Here is a 19,141-nt window from a genome sequence, read left to right on the forward strand (position 1 = left end):
TCTGCTACCTCCCTCCTTTCTTAAAAAGTGGAAGGACATTTGCAGTTTCTTGTCCTCTGGAACCATGTCAGAATCAAGTGATTCTTGAAAGATCATGACCAGTGCATCTGCTATCTCTTCAGCAAAATCTTTCAGATCTAAGGGATGTAGTCCATCTGGGCTAGGTGGCATATCTACCTAAAGCCCTTTGAATTTGCCTCGCACTTTTTCCTTTGTAATAGCAATGGTACTCACTCCTGCTCCCTGACTTCCACAGTGATGACAGAAGACATTAAATTCATATGCCATTTCTTTGTCCCCCATTGCTATCTCACCAGCATAATTTTCCAGAGTCCAATATCAGTTCTTTATTCTTTATATACAGTGGCATGCAAAAGTTTGGGTACCCCTGGTCAAAATTTCTGTTACTGTGAATAGCTAAGCGAGTAAAAGAGGACCTGATTTCCAAAAGGGATAAAGTTAAAGATGACACATTTCTTTAATATTTTAAGCAAGATTACTTTTTTATTTCCATCTTTTACAGTTTCAAAATAACAAAAAAGGAACGGGGCCCGAAGCAAAAATTTGGACAACCTGCATGGTCCGTACTTAGTAACACCCCCTTTGGCAAGTATCACAGCTTGTAAACGTTTTCTGTAGCCAGCTAAGAGTCTTTTAATTCTTGTTTGAGGGATTTGCACCCATTCTTCCTTGCAAAAGGCTTCTAGTTCTGTGAGATTCTTGGGCCGTCTTGCATGCACTGCTCTTTTGAGGTCTAACCACAGATTTTCGATGATGTTTAGGTTGGGGGACTGTGACGGCCATAGCAAAACCTTCAGCTTGCGCCTCTTGAGGTAGTCCATTGTGGATTTTGAGGTGCATTTAGGATCATTATCCTGTTGTAGAAACCATCCTCTTTTCAACGTCAGCTTTTTTTTTTTACAGACGGTGTGATATTTGCTTCCAGAAACGGTGTGATATTTGCTTCCAGAATTTACTGATATTTAATTGAATTCATTCTTCCCTCTACCAGTGAAATGTATCCCGTGCCACTTGGCTGCAACACAAGCCTAGTGCACAATCGATCAATCTCTGTGCTTAACAGTTGGAGAGGTGTTCTTTTTGTGAAATCCTGCACCTTTTTCTCTCCAAACATACCTTTGGTCATTGCGGCCAAAAAGTTCTATTTTAGCTTCATCAATCCACGGGACTTCTTTCGAAAATGCATCAGATTTGTTTAGATGTTCTTTGCAAACTTTTGATGCTGAATTTTGTGGTGAGGATGCAGGAAAGGTTTTCTTCTGATGAGTTTTCAATGAAGCTCATTTTTGTGCAGGTGTCACTGCACAGTAGAACAATGCACCCACCACTCCAGAGTCTGCTAAATCTTCCTGAAAGTCTTTTGCAGTCAAATGGGGGTTTTGATTTGCCTTTCTAGCAATCCTACAAGCAGTTCTCTCGGAAAGTTTTCTTGGTCTTCCAGATCTCAACTTGACCTCCACTGTCCCTGTTAACTGCCATTTCTTAATTACATTATGAACTGAGGAAACAGCTACCTGAAAACACTTTGCTATCTTCTTATAGCCTTCTCCTGCTTTGTGGGCATCATTTATTTTAATTTTCAGAGTTCTAGGCAGCTGCTTAGAGGAGCCCATGGCTGCTGATTGTTAGGACAAGGTTTGAGGAGTCAGGGTATTTATAAAGCTTTGAAATTTGCTTTACCTGGCCGTTCCTAATGATGACTGTGAACAAGCCATAGCCCTAACAAACTAATTAAGGTTTGAGATCTTGGTAAAAGTTATCTGAGAGCTCAAATCTGTTGGGGTGCCCAAACTTTTGCATGGTGTTCCTTTCCTTTTTTTCCACTCTAAAATTGTACAAAACAAAAATAATACACTAATCTTGCTTAAAATGTTGATAATGTTTCATCTTTAACTTTATGACTTTTGGAGGTCAGTTCATCTTCTACTCACTTAGCTATTCACAGAAACAGAAATTTTGACCGGGGTGCCCAAACCTTTGCATGCAACTGTAACTGAACAGAAACTTTTAGTATCCTGCTTTATATTATTAGCTAGTTTGCCATCATACTTAATCTTTGCACTTGTATTTTTCTAGTTGCTTTTTGTTGGATTTAAAAAATTCCCCAATTACCCAACTTCCCACTCACTTTTGCTACCTTATATGCCCTTTCCTTGGCTTTTATGCAGTCCCTAACTTCCCTTGTCAGCCACAGTTGCCAAGCTCTGCCATTTGAGAACAACTACTTCTATGGGACATATCCATCCTGCACTTTGTGAACTATTCCCAGAAACTTCAGCCATCTCTGTTTTGCTGTATTCCCCACCAGTATCCCCCTGGACAAGCTCCTCTTTCATGCCTCTGTATTTGCCTTTATTCCATTGCAATACTGATACATGTGACTTGTGCCTATCTCTCTCAAATTGCAATATGAACTCAATCATATTATAATCACTGTCTCCTAAGGGTTCCTTTGCATTAAGCACTCTAATAAAATCTGGATTATTACACAACACCCAATCTAAGATGGCCTTTCCCTGAGTAGGCTCAAGCATAAGCTGCTCTAAAAACCCATCCTGTAGGGATTCAACAGATTTCCTCTCTTGTGATCTGATATCAACCTGTTTTTTCCCTCAATCCCTTTGCATATTGGTCCTCTATTTCAGTTGTGACATTACCCTTATTACATGCTCTTTCCAGCTCCCTTTGTAATCTCAACTCCACATCTTGGCTGCTATTTGGAGACCTATATATGACTCCATAATTGTTTTTTTACCCTTGCAGTTTCTTAACTCACCCATATAAATTCCGACAATCTCCAACCCTATGTCACCTCTTTCTGAAGATTTAATTCCATCTCTTACCAACAGAGCCACCAATGTCTATGCCTTCCTGCCTGTCTATTTGATACAAAGTATATCCTTTGATATTAAGCTCCCAACTATGAACTTTTTTCAGCTGTGACTCAGTGATGCCCACGACATCGTATTGACTGATCTCTGATTGTGCCATGAGTTCATCCATCTCATCCCAAATACTACAGGCATTTAAACAGCACCTTCATTCTTGCATTCTTCTCCTTTTTGAATTTTACCTCTGTGGTCCAATCTAGCTCTTTGCACTGTCTGTATTTGTACCCAATGATTGTGTTGTTCTTACTTACATTCATATTACACCCATTATCTACTTGTAAACCTGCTGTCTCGTCTTCAGCTCTATCATACTGGTTTCTATCCCCCGCCATATTAATTTAAACCGTTCTCAACGGCTTTGGCAAACCTGCCCAAAATGATATTGGTCTCCCTTGGATTGGAGGAGGGCATGGAGATGAAAGAGATGGTGGATCGTGAATGAATATTTTACATCAGCTTTTACTTGAGCGACAGACACAGGGTCTATAGAACTGTAGCAGAAGTGCAGTGAAGTCATGGACTATATCTGTATTACAGAAGAGGAGGTGCTTGCTGCTCTGAGGAAAATTGAAGTGGATAAATTCCTAAAGCCTGATGAAGTGTCCCTTTGGACATTTGAGAAGGATGGGGCTAGTGCCGAAATTTCAGGTGCTCTGGCAGGCTTAGCCATGGGTGAGGTGTTGGAGAACTGGAGGATAGCAAATGCTGTTCTGTTATACAGGTATACATAAAGTGCCATATTAACTATATTTATATCTTCCTTTAATTGGTAAGAAACTATACAATGTTTCTGCAATGATCAAACAGCTATCTAAATTCTTTTCCCTAAATTTTGCCTTGCTCTGAGCAAAAAACATAGGAAACATGAAATATCTTTTAACGTTGGAACTTCTGGAATTCCTGAGTTTCGAACTTTGGGAGTTGGACAACTTTGACTTCCTTAAGGATCTGGAGTAGTGATGTTTTTATTGTCTGGCTAGAAGCAGTAGACGGATGATTAAAAGTTTGGCATTTACGATGGAATGCAGATTTTGGAAAAACACTTCACTGGGAACTTTCATTATCAGAACAAACTAAAGAGAAATGGCCTTTGTACAAACAAATACCAGTAAATTTTGGCTGTTGGGAAAAAAAAGCACAAAAATCAACCAGCCTTCCTGTGTCTGATTGCTGCTAGTAGTTCCCAGCTGGAAATGCGTTCTTATATACATTATAAATTATATAGTTTATATGTTATTTGATAATAAATATACTTGAAACTAGATGTGTTGGCTTGATTCTGAAGTTGACCGATTTTGGGAACATTCATAGTCTATGCTCATGTAACTTCCAGTACCATTGGAGACCCACCCAGAAAGAATGGTCTTAGGGTAGGAAGAAGAGACTGGAAAACAATGTTGTCGTTTAAATTTTAGGGAGGAAGGAACTGTTTTAAGCAGTAAAACCAAATTAGATAAAACATTAATTAGTCTGCAAGCCTTTCAGCAATTTAATCTTTGTGCAATTTGTGTATGTTTGTAGCATCACATTTCCAAACAAGTATTCTCTCCTGTATAAATGGATATGATTTTCTGCTTAAGGACATTATAAGGACAATAAAGGCATAATGCAGTGGACTCTGGTTAATTGGGACACATTGGGAACAGTACATTTTGGCCCAATTAGGTGGCTGAAATAGCGTAAAAAAAGCAAACTACATTTAACTGAGTAATAAAAGAGATATTTAAATGAAATACAGAACAAATCGGAACATCATTTATAACTATTAGTTTTTAAAATAGATGAATTCATCCAGTGTATGTTTCTGTATTCTTTTGATTTACTGTAAATTAACAAAATTGCCACTGCCACCTAGTGCAGATAATGAGCTGCCTTTATTGCCTTCATAGAGGTATAGAACACTGCAACATAAAAACAGTCACCTTAGCCCATCTCGTCCAAGCTAAACCATTAATCTGCCTAGTCCAAATGGCCTGCACTTGGACTGTAGTCCTTTGTACCTATGGAAAGGATGTTTCCTGTAGTTGGAGAGTCCAAGACCAGAGAACACAGCTTCAGGATATAGGGATGTCCTTTTAGAATGGAGATGAGGAACTTCTTTAACCGGACAGTGGTGAATCTGGAAATTATTTGCTTAGGCAGTTGTAGAGGCCAAGTGTTTGTGTATATCTAAGTCAGAGGTTGATAGATTCTTGATTGGTCAGGGCAGGAAGGGTCACAGGGAGAAGGCAGGAGATTGGCACTGAGAAAAATTGGATCAGCCATGATGAAATGGTGAAGCAGACCTGATGGACCATGTGGCCTAATTCTGTTCCTATATTTTATTGTCTTATGATCTCATACTCATCCCATCCATGTACCTATTCAAATTTCTCTTGTATGTTGAAATCGACTCTGCAACCACCACTTGCACTTGAAGCTCATTCCACACTCTCACCACCTGCTGAGTGCAGAAATTCCCCCAAAACGTATCACCTTTCACCCTTAACCCATGACCTCTAGTTCTAGTCTCATTAAAAAGTCATCTTGCATTTACCCTATCTCTACCCCTCATAATTTTGTATGCCTCTATCAAATTTCCCCTCGGTCTTCTACGTTCTAGAGAATAAAGTTCTAACCTATTCAACCTTTCTCTATAACTCAGGTCTTCAAGTCCCAGTAACTTTTGCACTTTTTCAATCTTAATTACATCTTTCCTTTAGGTAGCTGACCAAAACTGGACACAATACTCCAAATTGGGCCTCACCAACATCTTACACAATTTCAACATAACTTCCCACCTCCTGTACTTAATATATTGATTTATGAAAGCGAACGTTTCAAAAGCCTTCTTTACAACCCTTCCTGCATGAAATAGTGTCAAAAATTGCTGCTTTTTAATTCATCTGGGCATCGGTCAGCCCAGATGAATAACTTAATACAAGCATATGAAACTAACACCATTTAAAAGTTGTTCACTCTAAGCACAGTGTAGTGTCTAATAGCTACACAACTGTAACTGACACTTGTTAGAAACTGTTGCATCTTCCAAATTTTCATTTCCATTGTAACATTCATTACGAGTATTGATATCTTCAAATTCTTTATAGTTTCTAATTTGCTGAAGTAATGAAATAATTTTATTACCACTCCTGGCTGTTTCTTGCATCTCCAGGACAGAATGCTTGAAGCCACAATGATGAAATCAGCTCTGAATTGTTTTGCTACTTATTTCTCGCCAAATATTGGTGACATAAATCACTGCTTGTTGAGCACAAATGCAACTGAAGCTATTTTAAAACTATTCACTCTAAGTACAGTGTAATGTCTAATGGCCACACAAGTTCCTGCAACTGGCATTAGTTTGAAACTGTTTGGTGACTGTTTCTTGTTCCAATTACACGGCATAGTATCCCAATAAGGAAGGAAATCCTGGCCATTTTCATGATTAGTTCTTTAAAGTTGTCCCAAATAAGTGGCTGCACCGATTAACCGATGGCCCAATTAACGAGAATTCTCTGTATTTTGAACAAATCAATTTAAATATCTGCTGATGTGTCATTTTGTAATTTTTTTTAAAGTTAAGCTGCATGTACTGTTTTAGTTTTGTTTCACAGTTGGAAATACTTTCCAGTGGCTGCATGAGAGTCAGGAGTGTCCTGACATTGCGGATATGAGCAGATGTTAACTATGCCCATCTGTGAGTCAGCTTCCTACCGGTTGAGCTCATTATAGAGCATGTCCTGAGGTTGTGACTGTTTTTTTTAAATCAGTTCAAACTTGGAGCAATTCAGTGCTTGAGCAGGAAGTTTAGAGGATAATGCTGTTGTTTTCAAAATAAGTTGGTTTGAAAAGTGCTCCTTTTTGGAATTAATATTTGTTTGCTTGAGAGTGCAGCCGACGTTAATACAAAGAAGGAAAAAGAGGAAGTTCTGATGGAATCTGTGAGCTGTTTCTTATTTGTGGATGGAAAGATTTCAGCCAGTATAGAATTGGAAGAATGTGGAAAGTATGACTCCATTAAAAACTTAAGTATAGTTAAGATAAAATTATTGTAGCAACTATTTTCAATGGTTGAGTGCACATACTTAAGCTTGAATGTACATATTACTTCAATTTTCTTTTTCAGTTTTAGCAGATGTACCATATTTTTTAAGGCTTTAATTATGGTTTGGGCTATGCATTTAGAATGACCTTGATAAATTTTACGTGCAATTCTTTTAGCCAGCCCAGAAAATGTTGAAGTATATACTGTAATACTGCTTTCATACTTACACCTTTGATTGCATTGCTGACAACATTTGGGCTCTGTGGAAATTTGAAGCAGCACTTGAACTAACTGCTCACATCAATGATGCAGCTGACTGGTTCTGTGCACTCAGTGACAACCACAGACCATTGCTTGGTAGCACTTTTGGTAAGAGAGGGTGGGTGGGGAGACAGTGTTGTATTGGGAGATCAATCCATTCTAAAGCAGGAAAGATATGATAAAATTTTAACTGCAGCAGTTTTTAATATGAGGTGAAATTAATTGAAACAATTTATTGAAGGTGATAGAGACGTCCCTGTGTCAGTGTACACAAGCAAATTTATACATGCTGTTTGCCAGTGATGCGATAATGAACATCATGTCAAAAGTGCAAAATAAGATAGTGAAGTAGTTGAAGGGTGAAACATGAAGTAATTAAGAATCTTAATGTCATTGTTATGTAGATATTAATTGAATTGACTATTACTTACATCCTTACTCATGAGTAAAAATCTTTACGTGATGTCTCCATTTAAATATACAATGTGTAATTTATAGTAATTTATAATAAATATTATGTACAGCAGAGTAGTCTATATAACATAGAAATACAGTTGCATCAGCTTGAATTAAGCAGTCTGATGGCCTAGTGGAAGAAGCTGTCCCGGAGCCTTTGGTTCTGGCTTTTATGCTGCTGTACCATTTCCTGGATGGTAGCAGCTGAAGCAGTTTGTGGTTGGATGACTTGAGTCCCCAATGATCCTTGGGGCCCTTTTTACACACCTGTCTATAAATGTCCTGAATAGTGGGAAGTTAACATCTACAGATGCGCTGGGCTGTCCACACTACTCTCTGCAGAGACCTGCGATTGAGGGAAGTACAATTCCCATACCAAGTAGTGATGTAGCCAGTCAGGATACTCTCATTTGTAGGATTTGGGGGCCCATACCAAACTTGTTCAGCCATCTGAGGTGAATGAGGTGCTGTTATGCCTTTTTCACCACACAGAGTGTATGTACAGACCATGAGATCCTCGATGATGTTTATGCCAAGGAACTTAAAGCTGTTTACCCTCTCAACCCCAGATCTATTTATGTCAATAGGGGCTAGCCTGTCTCCATTCCTCCTGTAGTCCATAAGCAGCTCCTTTGATTTACGACATTGAGGGAGAGATTGTTTTCTTGTCACCATTGTGTCAGGGTGATGACATTCTCTGTAGCTGCCTCATTATTACTTGAGTTTAGGCCAATTAGTGTAGTGTGGTCAGCAAATTTAGTTGGCACATTGGAGCTGTGGGTGGCAACACAGTCATGGGTATGCAGAAAGCAAAGGAGAGAGAGTACACAGCCCTGAGGGGCACCTGTGTTGAGAGTCGGGACAGAGGTGAGGGAGCCCACTCTTACCACCTGCCTGTGGTCTGACAGGAAGTCCAGGATAAAGTTACACAAGGCAGGGTGAAGGCCAGGGTCTCTGAGCTTCTTGTTGCGCCTGGAGGGAATTACAGTGTTGAACGCTGAACTGTAGTCCAAGGACAGCATTCTCACATAAGCACCCTCTTCTCCAGATGTGTAAGGACTGTATATAGAGCTGTGGCTATTGCGTCATCTGTCAATCGGTTGTGTCGGTAGGTGAATTGTAGGGGGTTCAGTGTGGGTGGTAGCATGCTGCAGGTGTAATCCTTGACCACCCTCTCAAAACATTTGCTTGTTATTGAGGTGTGGTGATGCTTGGGGCACAAGATTAAGGAAAAGTGAAATTATATAAAATTTACGTAGACTTTTGCACAACAGTTAATTGGGCCATTGGTTAATTGTGGGCAGTGGCTTATTTGGGGTAGCTTTTTGGGATAACAAAAGCATTGAGAAAATAGCCAGTATTTCTTTAGTTTATTTGGGACACCATGCCACTTAACTAGGATAGGAGATTGTTTTTGCATTGGTTTTAACATTGTGTCTTGAAAATGTGAGAAACAGCTAGGAATAGAAATGAAATGATTTTACTACTTCAGCAAGTTAGGAACGGAAATGAATTTAAAGATATTGACAATCACCTTGAGTATTACAATGAAAGTGAAGATTTGGAAGATGCAATAGTTTCTAAGAAGTGCCAGTTGCATGCACATGTGTGACCATTAGGCACTACGTTATTGCTTATAGTGAGCAGTTTTTAAATAGCATCAATTACTTAATGTTTGTGTTATGTTATTCATTTGGGCAGACTGATGCCAAATTTAAAAGCAGTGATTTTTGATATTACTTCATGCAGGAAGGCATTGAAGGCAGTCCATCATCTGCACTAGTTGTCTGTGCTGATTTTGTTCATTTACAGTCAGTCAAAAGAACATGACAGTGTACACTGAATGAATTCCTCTGTCTATGCTAATACACAGTTTTGCTACAATTTTTGTAGTAATACTCTAATCTTATTTGTCCTATATTTCATTTAAATGCATAGTTTGTTTCTCAGTTAAATAGTAGTTGTCTTTTTAAACTAATTTTAGAAGAGTGAGAAGGGATGCTTCATCAAGCTATTGAGTCACACAGTATGTCAGGATGCTGTTCATTGACTATAGCTCAGCATTTAATACCATCGTTCCCACAATCCTGATTGAGAAGTTGCAGAACCTGGGCCTCTGGACCTCCCTCTGAAATTGGATCCTCGATTTCCTAACTGGAAGACCACAATCTATGTGGATTGGTGATAACATCTCCTCCTGGCTGATGATCAACAGTGGCGCACCTCAGGGGTGTGTGCTTAGCCCACTGCTCTACTCTCTATATTCCCATGACTGTGTGGCTAGGTGTAGCTCAAGTACCATCTATAAATTTGCTGATGATACAACCATTGTTGGTAGAATCTCAAGTGGTGATGAGAGGGTGTACAGGAGCAAGATATGCCAATTAGTGGAGTGGTGTCGCAGCAACAACCTGCATTCATGTCATTAAGATTAAAGAGCTGACTGTGGATATCCAGAAGGGTAGAACGAAGGAACACATACCAATCCTCATAGAGGGATCAGAAATGGAGAGAGTGAGCAGTTTCAAGTTCCTGGATGTAAAGAAGGCAAGACAGTGGCTATATTTCATTTGGAGTTTGAAAAGATTTGATATGCAAACAAATACACTCAAAAACTTCTATAGATATATCATGGTGAGCATTCTGACAGGCTGCATCACTGTCTGGTATGGGGGGAGGGGGGTTGCTACTGCACAGGACCGAAAGAAGCTGCAGAGGGTTATAAATTTAGTCAGCTCTGTCTTGGGTACTAGCCTACAAAGTACCCAGGACATCTTCAGTGAGTGGTGTCTCAGAAAGGCAGTGTCCATTATTAAGGATCTCCAGCACCCAGGGCATGCCCTTTTATCGCTGTTACCATCAGGTAGGAGGTACAGAAGCCTAAAGGCACACACTCAGCGATTCAGGAACAGCTTCTTCCCCTTTGCCATCCAATTCCTAAATGGACGTTGAACACTACCTCACTTTTTAAAATATATATTATTTCTTTTTTTTGCACAATTTTTAATCTATTTGATATATGTATACTATAATTGATTTACTTATTATTTTTATCTTCTATATTCGGTATTGCAATGAACTGCTTTGCCAAGTTAACAAATTTCACGTCACATGCCAGTGATAATAAACCTGATTCTGACATGATTCATCAAACCATTGAGTCCCACAGTATGGAAACATGCCTTTCGGCACAACTCATCCATGCTGACCAAGCTGCCTGTATTTGATCTGTATCCCTCTAAATCTTTCCTATCCATGTAGCTGTCATCATTATACGTACCTCAACCACTTCCTCTGGTAATTTGTCTGAAGAAGTTGATTTCCATGAAACTTTAGCAAATTGGGCAACCACTTAATTTGGCCAAAATGTCCTGATTCCTGGTCCCATTGTGTCCCAATTAACTGGAATCCACTGCACCTGTAATAAAAGAACTATGTAAGGATTAGTCTTTAAAAAGTCGGACAACTCAGATCAGGATTCCTGATAATGGATTTTAATAGTAAATGTGTTATCCTGCTGTTATTTTTTTGTTCAGCTTTTCAGTTTTTCTTTTGTATTTTTTAAAATTAACATAACACTAAAATTAGATTTTGGTTAAAATAAATTCAAAAAACTATGTGCTGAGATATGAATTATTAAAATATTATAATTGCTATAATAACTTGCACACCCTGTTTGGTGTTGCATTTGATCTTAAGACAAAATTCTGTGTTAGTTTCTGTGCCCATCACTAAATTCCTCAATTAAATTGCCTTTTTGCCCTAGCTCCTATTCCCCCCCCAACAAGTCCCTTGGGATTGAAGATGACTTGTTTCCACTTTAGCTTTGTGGGTTGTAAAGTAGTTCATGAGGCCAATATGCAACTGAACACTTCTCCACAAATGGACCAGAAGGTAACTAAGGAGGTGGGTGGTGCTATGGTTTGTTAAGTAATACATTCCTTTTGTGCATTTCCATGATTTCAATGTGCTTGGAATGTATGTTCAGTACTTACAGTTCTTAATACTATCCTTGATGCTTCTCCACCTTAAGTTGTTAATGGTCATACATTTCTAGTAGTCATTAGGGATGTTAAATTCTTTTAAGGAGGCTTTTAGCACAGACTTGAATATTTTCCTTTGTTTCTTTCTGTGAAAGAGCTTGGAATAGAATTGCAAGTCTGGTGTTGGATGTTTAAATGATATGACCCGCCCAAGTGTAACTAACAGAACGTAAGTTGGGCAATACTGGAAATGATTACCTGGATGCTATGGTTTATTTTCTTATTCTCCTGATGAATTTGCAGGATCTTGCAGAGTTAGTGTTAGTGATATTTTTCCAGTGCCTTGAGGTGCCTGCTTTAGCAAAGCTTGTTGGAGAAAGGAATTGCTGCTGATCAGTAGACCATTGAATTTTGTACCAAGTTTGATATCTTGATTTTCAAATACATTGTTCCCAAATTAACTGATTAACTGAATGCAAACTGGTACATTGAAGGCCCAATGATTTTCCTTCATCCATATCATTTTACCTCTAGTTTAAACTATTTCCTCACTCTTTCTAACCTTTGTGCCTTTTTATCATTTTCTGAGTGAATATTTTGCTCCTCAAGTTCTATTGAATGTATCCTCACTCACCTTAAATCTATGCCCTCTAGTTCTTGGTTCCCCAACCCTGAGAAAAATAGTGTGCACATTTACCCTATTTATGTCCCACATAATTTTAAGCACCTCTATAAGATCACCAACATTCTCCCAGGCTCAAAAGATGAAAGTCCCAACCTAACCATATAACAATTACAGCACGGAGAGAGGCCATCTCAGCCCTTCTAGTCCGTGCCGAACGCTTACTCTCACCTAGTCCCTGCTCAGTTTCTGCTCAATTTCTCTCCATGACTCAGCCCCTCAAGCCCTGGCAAATCCTTATAAATCTTTCTTTGCACTCTTTCCAGATTAATAACATCTTTCTCTTGCAGGGTATCCAAAACTGAGCACAGTATTCTAAATGTGGCCTCACCAGTGTCTTGTACAACTGCAACATAACATCCCAATTTTTATACTCAATGCCATAACTGATAAAGTTAGCATGCCAAAAGGCTAACACAAAATACACTGCAGATGCTGTGGTCATATCAACACGTACAAACAAGCTGGATGAACACAGCAGATCGGGCAGCATCCGTTGAAACGAGCAGTCAATGTTTCGGGCCGAGACCCTTTGTCAGGACTGAAGAAGGAGGGGGCGGGGCCCTATAAAGAAGGTGAGGAGAGGGTGGAAGGTCCAGGTGGAAAACTAATCAGAGGAAAGATCACGGGGTGGGGGAGGGGAAGCAGAGAGAGAATATGCGGGAGAGAAGAAGGAATGTAAGGGGAAAGCACTATGGGTAGTAGAAGAAGATTCTTTAAGAATTGTGGTTTCCTTTCTGCTGTCATCAATGATGTCCTCACCCACATCTCCTCCATTTCCCACACTTCGGCCCTCACCCCATCCTCCCGTCACCACAACAGGGACCGCATTCCCCTTGTCCTCACCTGCCACTCCACCAGCATCCGAATCCAGCATATTATCCTCCGCACCTTCCGCCACCTTCAACAGGACCCCACCACTAAGCACATCTTTCCCTCTGTACCCCTCTCTGCTTTTCGCAGGGATCGTTGCCTCTGCGACTGCCTGGTCCATACGTCCCTCCCCACAGATCTCCCACCTGGTACTTACCCCTGCAAGTGTAAGTGCTACACCTGTCCCTACACCTTCTCTCTTACCACCATTCAGGGCCCCAAACTGCCCTTCCAGGTGAGGCAACACTTCACCTGTGAGTCTATTGGGGTCACCTATTGCATCTGGTGCTCTCGGTGCGGCCTCCTCTACATCGGCGAGGCCCAATGCAGATTGGGGGACTGCTTCGTCAAGCACCTCCGCTCCGTCCACCACAACAGACAGGATCTCCTGGTTGCCACCCACTTCAACTCTGCTTCACATTCCCATTCGGATATGTCCTTCTCTACTGCCATGATGAGGCCAAAGTCAGATTGGAGGAGCAATACCTCATATACCGTCTGGGTAGTCTCTAGCCCCTTGGTATGAACATTGAATTCTCCAACTTCCGGTAATTCCCTCCCTCTCCTTTCCCCCATCCCACTTTCACTCTGTCTCCTCTTCTAGCTGTCTATCTCATGATTCTGCCCTCTTCTACTACCCATAGTGCTTTCCCCTTAGATTCCTTCTTCACCTCTCCTGCCTATCCCCTCTCTGCTTCCCCTCCCCCACCCCTTGATCTTTCCTTTGATTGGTTTTCCACCCTGCCCCCTCCTTCTTCAATCCTGACAAAGGGTCTTGGCCTGAAACGTTGACTGCTCATTTCAACGGATGTTGCCCGAACTGCTGAGTTCATCCAGCTTGTTTGTACATGTTGATGCTTGTATACCAACTGCCCCAACCCTATTGCTCAGTTTCCCATCCTGCTGCCAAATTTGTGAGATATTATCTCTGTGCATAAATCTGTGCTATCACTAACCAACCTGTCTTTCCAAATGCTTGTTTATCTTATTCCTCTGAATCCCCTCTTATAAAATACTAGTCAGAATCAACTCCAAATCACTTTTACTATCACCGGCACATGTCATGAAAATTGTTGACTTTGTGGCAGAAGAACAATGCAATACCGAATTAAACTGTGAATTATAGTAAGTATATATATTAAATAAGTAGCGTAAAAATAGAACTAAAAATAAAGTAGTGAGGTAGTGTTCATGGATTTAATGTCCATTCAGAAAACGGCAGAGGGGAAGAAATTGTTCCTGAATCACTCCTTGATGATGTCCTGAATACTACAGTGGCTAGTGCCCATGACTAAGGTTACAACTCTGTGGAGCTTACTTCGACTCTTTCAGTAGCCCCCCCCCCCCCCCCCAATACCAGACTGTAATACAGTCAGTTAAAACGCTGTCCACAGTACATCTTAGAAATTTGCTATCATTTTGGTGATGTACCAAATCTCCTCAAACTCCTAATGAAATGTAGCAACTGTTGTGCCTTCTTTGAGCTGCATCAATAGGTTAGATCCTGAGAGTTGTTGATACCCTGAATTTGCTCACTTTCCACTTCTGATCCCTTTATGAGGACTGGTGTGTGTTCCCTTGTTTTAACTTTTCTGAAGTCCACAATCAGTTTTTTGGTCTTTCTTACTTTCAGTGCAAGGTTGTTGCTGCGACACCATTCAACTAACTAATATGTCTTGCTCGTGCATGCTCTCTCGACACTATCCGAAATACTGTCAACAATGATTGTATTGTCAGCCAATGTATAGATGACATTTGGGCTGTGCCTGGCCACACAGTCATGGATGTAGAGAGAGTAGTGCAGTGAGCTAAAGCATACATTTCTGAGGTGCAGCAGTGTTTTCTGTCAGCGAGGTGGAGATGGTATTTCCAATCCACATAGATTGTGGTCTTCCTGTTAGGTTACAGAGGGAGGCACAGACACCCAGGTTCTGGAGCTTTTCAATCAGAACTGTAGGAATGATTGTGTTAAACGCTGAGATGTAGTCAATCAACAGCATCCTGACATAGGCATTTATGTTTTCCAGGCGATTCAAGGCAACCTGAAGAGCCAGTGAGATTCTGTCCACCGTAGACCTATTGTGGTGATAGGTAAATTGCAGTGAGTCCAGGTCCTTTGCTGAGATGGGAGTTAATTCTAGCCATAACTGATCTCTCAAGGCATTTCATCACTGTAGATGTGAATCCTACTGGGCGATAGTCGTTAAGACAGCTCACTCTGTTCTTCTTGGGCACTGGTATAAGTGCAGCCCTTTTGAAACAGGTGGGAACTTCTAATGAACAATGAGAGATTGAAAATATCTTTGAACACCTCTGCCAGTTGGTTGGCACAGGTTTTCAGAGCCCTACCAGGTACTCCATTATGGTCTGTCACCTTGCAAGGTCTTCATATCCTTTTCTACAGTAAAAACAGAAGAAAAATATTCATTGAGGACATTGCTTATCTCCTAAGGTTCCACACAAAGAGAGACACTTTAGTTTGAGGGGCCCTAATTTACTCTAGTTACTATTTTTCACTAAATATACTTACAAAATCCCTTGGATTCTCCTTAATTTTATCTCCCAAACCTATCTCATGCCTCACTTTTGCCCTTCTGATCTCCTTGTTGAATATACTCCTGCAATTCCTATACTCCTCCAGGGTTTCACTTGATCCCAGCTGCCTGTACCTGCCCATTCCTCTCTAGAGCATTAATATCCCCTGTCATCCAGGGTTCTCTGCACCTCCCAAATTTCCCAGGGCTGAATTCTTGATATCACACTTTTTTAAAAACCTCACATTTGCCAGAAGTTCCTTTCCCTACAAACAACCTACCCTAATAAACTTTTGCAATTTTCTATCTAATATCATCAAAATTTTCCTTGCCTCAACTTAGAACTTTAACTTGTGGACTAGATTTGCTCTTTTCCGTAACTAATTTAAATTAACCATGAGGTAATGTTAAAGCTCTACAAGACCTCAGTTAGTCCCCACTTGGAGTACCGTTTTCAATTCTGATCACCTCATTACAGAAAGGATGTGAATACTACAGAGAGAGTGCAGAGGAGATTTACAAGGATGTTGCCTGGATTGGAGAGCATGCCTTATGAAAATAGGTTGAGTGAATTTGGCCTTTTCTCCTTGGAGTGACAGAGGATGCGAGGTGACCTGATAGAAGTGTATAAGATGATGAGAGGCATTGATCGTGTGGATAGCCAAAAGCTTTTTCCCAGGGTTGAAATGGCTAACATGAGGGGGCATAGTTTTAAAGTGCCTGGGAGTAGGTACAAGGGGGACATCAGAGTTAAGTTTTTCACACAGAGTGGTGGGTGCGTGGAATGCACTGCCAGTGACGATGGTAGAGGCAGATGCAATAGGGTCTTCTAAGAGACTCTTAGATAGGTACATGGAGCTTAGGAAAAAAGAGGGCTATGTGGTAGGGAAATTCTAGGCAGTTTCTGAAGTAGGTTACATAGTTGGCACAACATTGTGGGCCAAAGGGCCTGTAATGTGCTGTAGATTTCTATGTTCTAGTTTAAAACTAACAGAAGTATGATCATTAGTCCAGCAGTTCTTCCCCCACTGACACCTCAGCCACTCATTCTGCCCTATTTCCCAAAAGTAAGTTAAGCTTTGCTCTCTCCCATGTAAGGCCTGAGGAGAGTTCTCTGGACATAGTTAACGAATTGTACCCCTTCTAGGCCCTTAGAAAGGCAATCATACCCTCATTTTTCAGCTCCACTCATAAAGCCTCACTGAGTGATTCCGTAGTAGTTTCATCTTGGGCTATTGTGTTGACATTCTCCTTTATCAGAAATACAACCCCACCTCCTCTCTCTCTTCTACTTCAATACCGCATATAGCACCTGTTCCCTAGAACATTTAGCTATCCCTCAGCCATGTTTCTGTAATGGCTATGATATCTCAATCCACATTGAAAAAATCACTCTTTTCATTTTCATCTACCCCCGGACATGTTCTCCTCTCTCCCCTTTTAGCATTTTACAATGACTTCTCAGTATGAATCCCTGGTCCACTCTTCCATTCCCATCAACCACTTCCCTTATTAAACACAAGAGACTGCAGGTACTGGAAATCAAGAGCAACATGTACCCCTTGTCAATAAGTACTCCTGCTTGAGTACTGTTGAGGGGGGACGGCCTACCTGCCGGAAGCAAAATTGGCCGCACCTCTGGCACAGAGACTGGCCCTCTGGCTCAGAAGGGTAGGGAAAGGAAGAGGATAGCAGCAGTGATGGGAGACTCTATAGTTAGGGGGTCAGACAGGCGATTCTGTGGACGCAGGAAAAAAATGTGTGATAGCTTGCCTCCCAGATGCCAGGGTCAGGGATGTTTCTGATCGTGTCCATCACATCCTGAAGTGGGAAGGAGAATAGCCAGAGGTTGTGGTACATATTGGTACCAACGACATAGGCAGGAAAAGGGAGGTGGTCCTGAAAGCAAACTACAGGAAGTTAGGAAGGAAGTTGAGAAGCAGGACCACAAAGGTAGTCATTTGGGGATTAGTGCCTGTGCCATATGACAGTATAGGAATAGAGTGAAATGGAGGATAAGTGCATGGGCTGAGGGATTGGAGCAGGGGGCAGGTATTCAGATTTCTGGATTATTGGGACCACTTTTGGGGCAGGAGTGACCTGTACAAAAAGGATGGATTGCATTTGAATCCCAGGACCAATATCCTGGTGTGGAGGTTTGCTAAGGCTGCTGGGGAGAGTTTAAACTAGGATTACTGGGGGGTCGGGACCAAATTGAAGAGACGGAGGAAGAGCAGATTGGCTCACAAATAGCGAAAGCTTGGAGACAGTGTGAGAGGGAGGATGAGCAGGTGATAGAGAAGGGACGCGCTCAGACCGATGGTTTGAGATGTGTCTATTTTAATGTAAGGAGTGTTATGAACAAAGCAGATGAGCTTAGAGCGTGAATCAGTACTTGGAGCTATGATGATGTGGCTATTACAGAGACTTGGATGGCTCGGGGGGAAGAATGGTTACTTCAAATGCCAGGCTTTAGATGTTTCAGAAAGGACAGGGAGGGAGGCAAAAGGTGGGGGCTTGGCACTGTTGATCAGAGATCGTGTCAAGGTTGCAGAAAAGGAGGAAGACATGGAAGGATTGTCTACGGAGTCTCTGTGGGTGGTAGTTAGGAACAGGATGGGGTCAATAACTCTACTGGGTGTTTTTTATAGACCGGCTAATAGTTACAGAGACATTGAGGAGCAGATAGGACGACAGATTCTGGAAAGGTGTAACAATAACAGGGTTATCACGGTGGGAGATTTTAATTTCCCAAATATCGATTGGCATGCCCCTAGAGCGAGGAGGTTTAGATGGGTTGGAGTTTATTAGGTATGTTCAAGAAGGTTTCTTGACACAATATGTAGATAAGCCTACAAGAGGAGAGGCTGTACTTGATCTGGTATTGGGAAATGAACCTGGTCAGGTGTCAGATCTCTCAGAGTGAGAGCATTTTGGAGATAGAATTGTGATCACTATCTTCTTTACCATAGCGTTCGAGAGGGCTAGGAACAGACAAGTTAGGAAAGTGTTTAATTGGAGTAAGGGGAAATATGAGGCTATCAGGCAGGAACTTGGAAGCATAAATTGGGAACAGATGTTCTCAGGGAAATGTACGGTAGAAATGTGGCAAATGTTCAGGGGATACTTATGTGGAGCTTTGCATAGTTATGTTCCATTGAGACAGGGAAAGGGTGGTAGAGCACAGAAACCATGGTGGACAAAGGCTGTTGTAAGTCTAGTCAAGAAGAGAAGTGCTTATGAAAGGTTCAAAAAAACGAGACAATGATAGAGATCTAGAAGATTATAAGACTAGTAGGAAGAAACTTAAGAAAGAAAATAGGAGAGCCAGAAGGGGCCATGAGAATGCCTTGGTGGACAGGATTAAGGAAAACCTCCCAAGGCATTCTACAAGTATGTGAAAAGCAAGAAGA

The 19,141-nt window shown here is 41.0% G+C and overlaps 1 protein-coding gene across 5 annotated transcripts in view; it reads left to right on the forward strand.

The window, feature by feature from the left end:
* Positions 1 to 19,141, forward strand: part of gjc2 (gap junction protein gamma 2) — a 124,621-nt gene that overhangs the window by 45,878 nt on the left and 59,602 nt on the right. The window contains exon 3 of one of the 5 annotated variants that reach the window (XR_009512569.1): positions 524 to 606. The exons of 3 other annotated variants lie outside the window; for them this stretch is intronic. The gene's annotated coding sequence lies outside the window, so the exon portion shown is untranslated. Of the gene's footprint in view, positions 1 to 523; positions 607 to 6,696; positions 6,901 to 19,141 lie in introns of those variants that run through there. One more of the 5 variants, XM_059971764.1, reaches the window with a different exon arrangement.

The sequence above is a fragment of the Hypanus sabinus genome, chromosome 6 (assembly GCF_030144855.1).
Source record: "Hypanus sabinus isolate sHypSab1 chromosome 6, sHypSab1.hap1, whole genome shotgun sequence".
Lineage (NCBI taxonomy): Eukaryota > Metazoa > Chordata > Chondrichthyes > Myliobatiformes > Dasyatidae > Hypanus > Hypanus sabinus.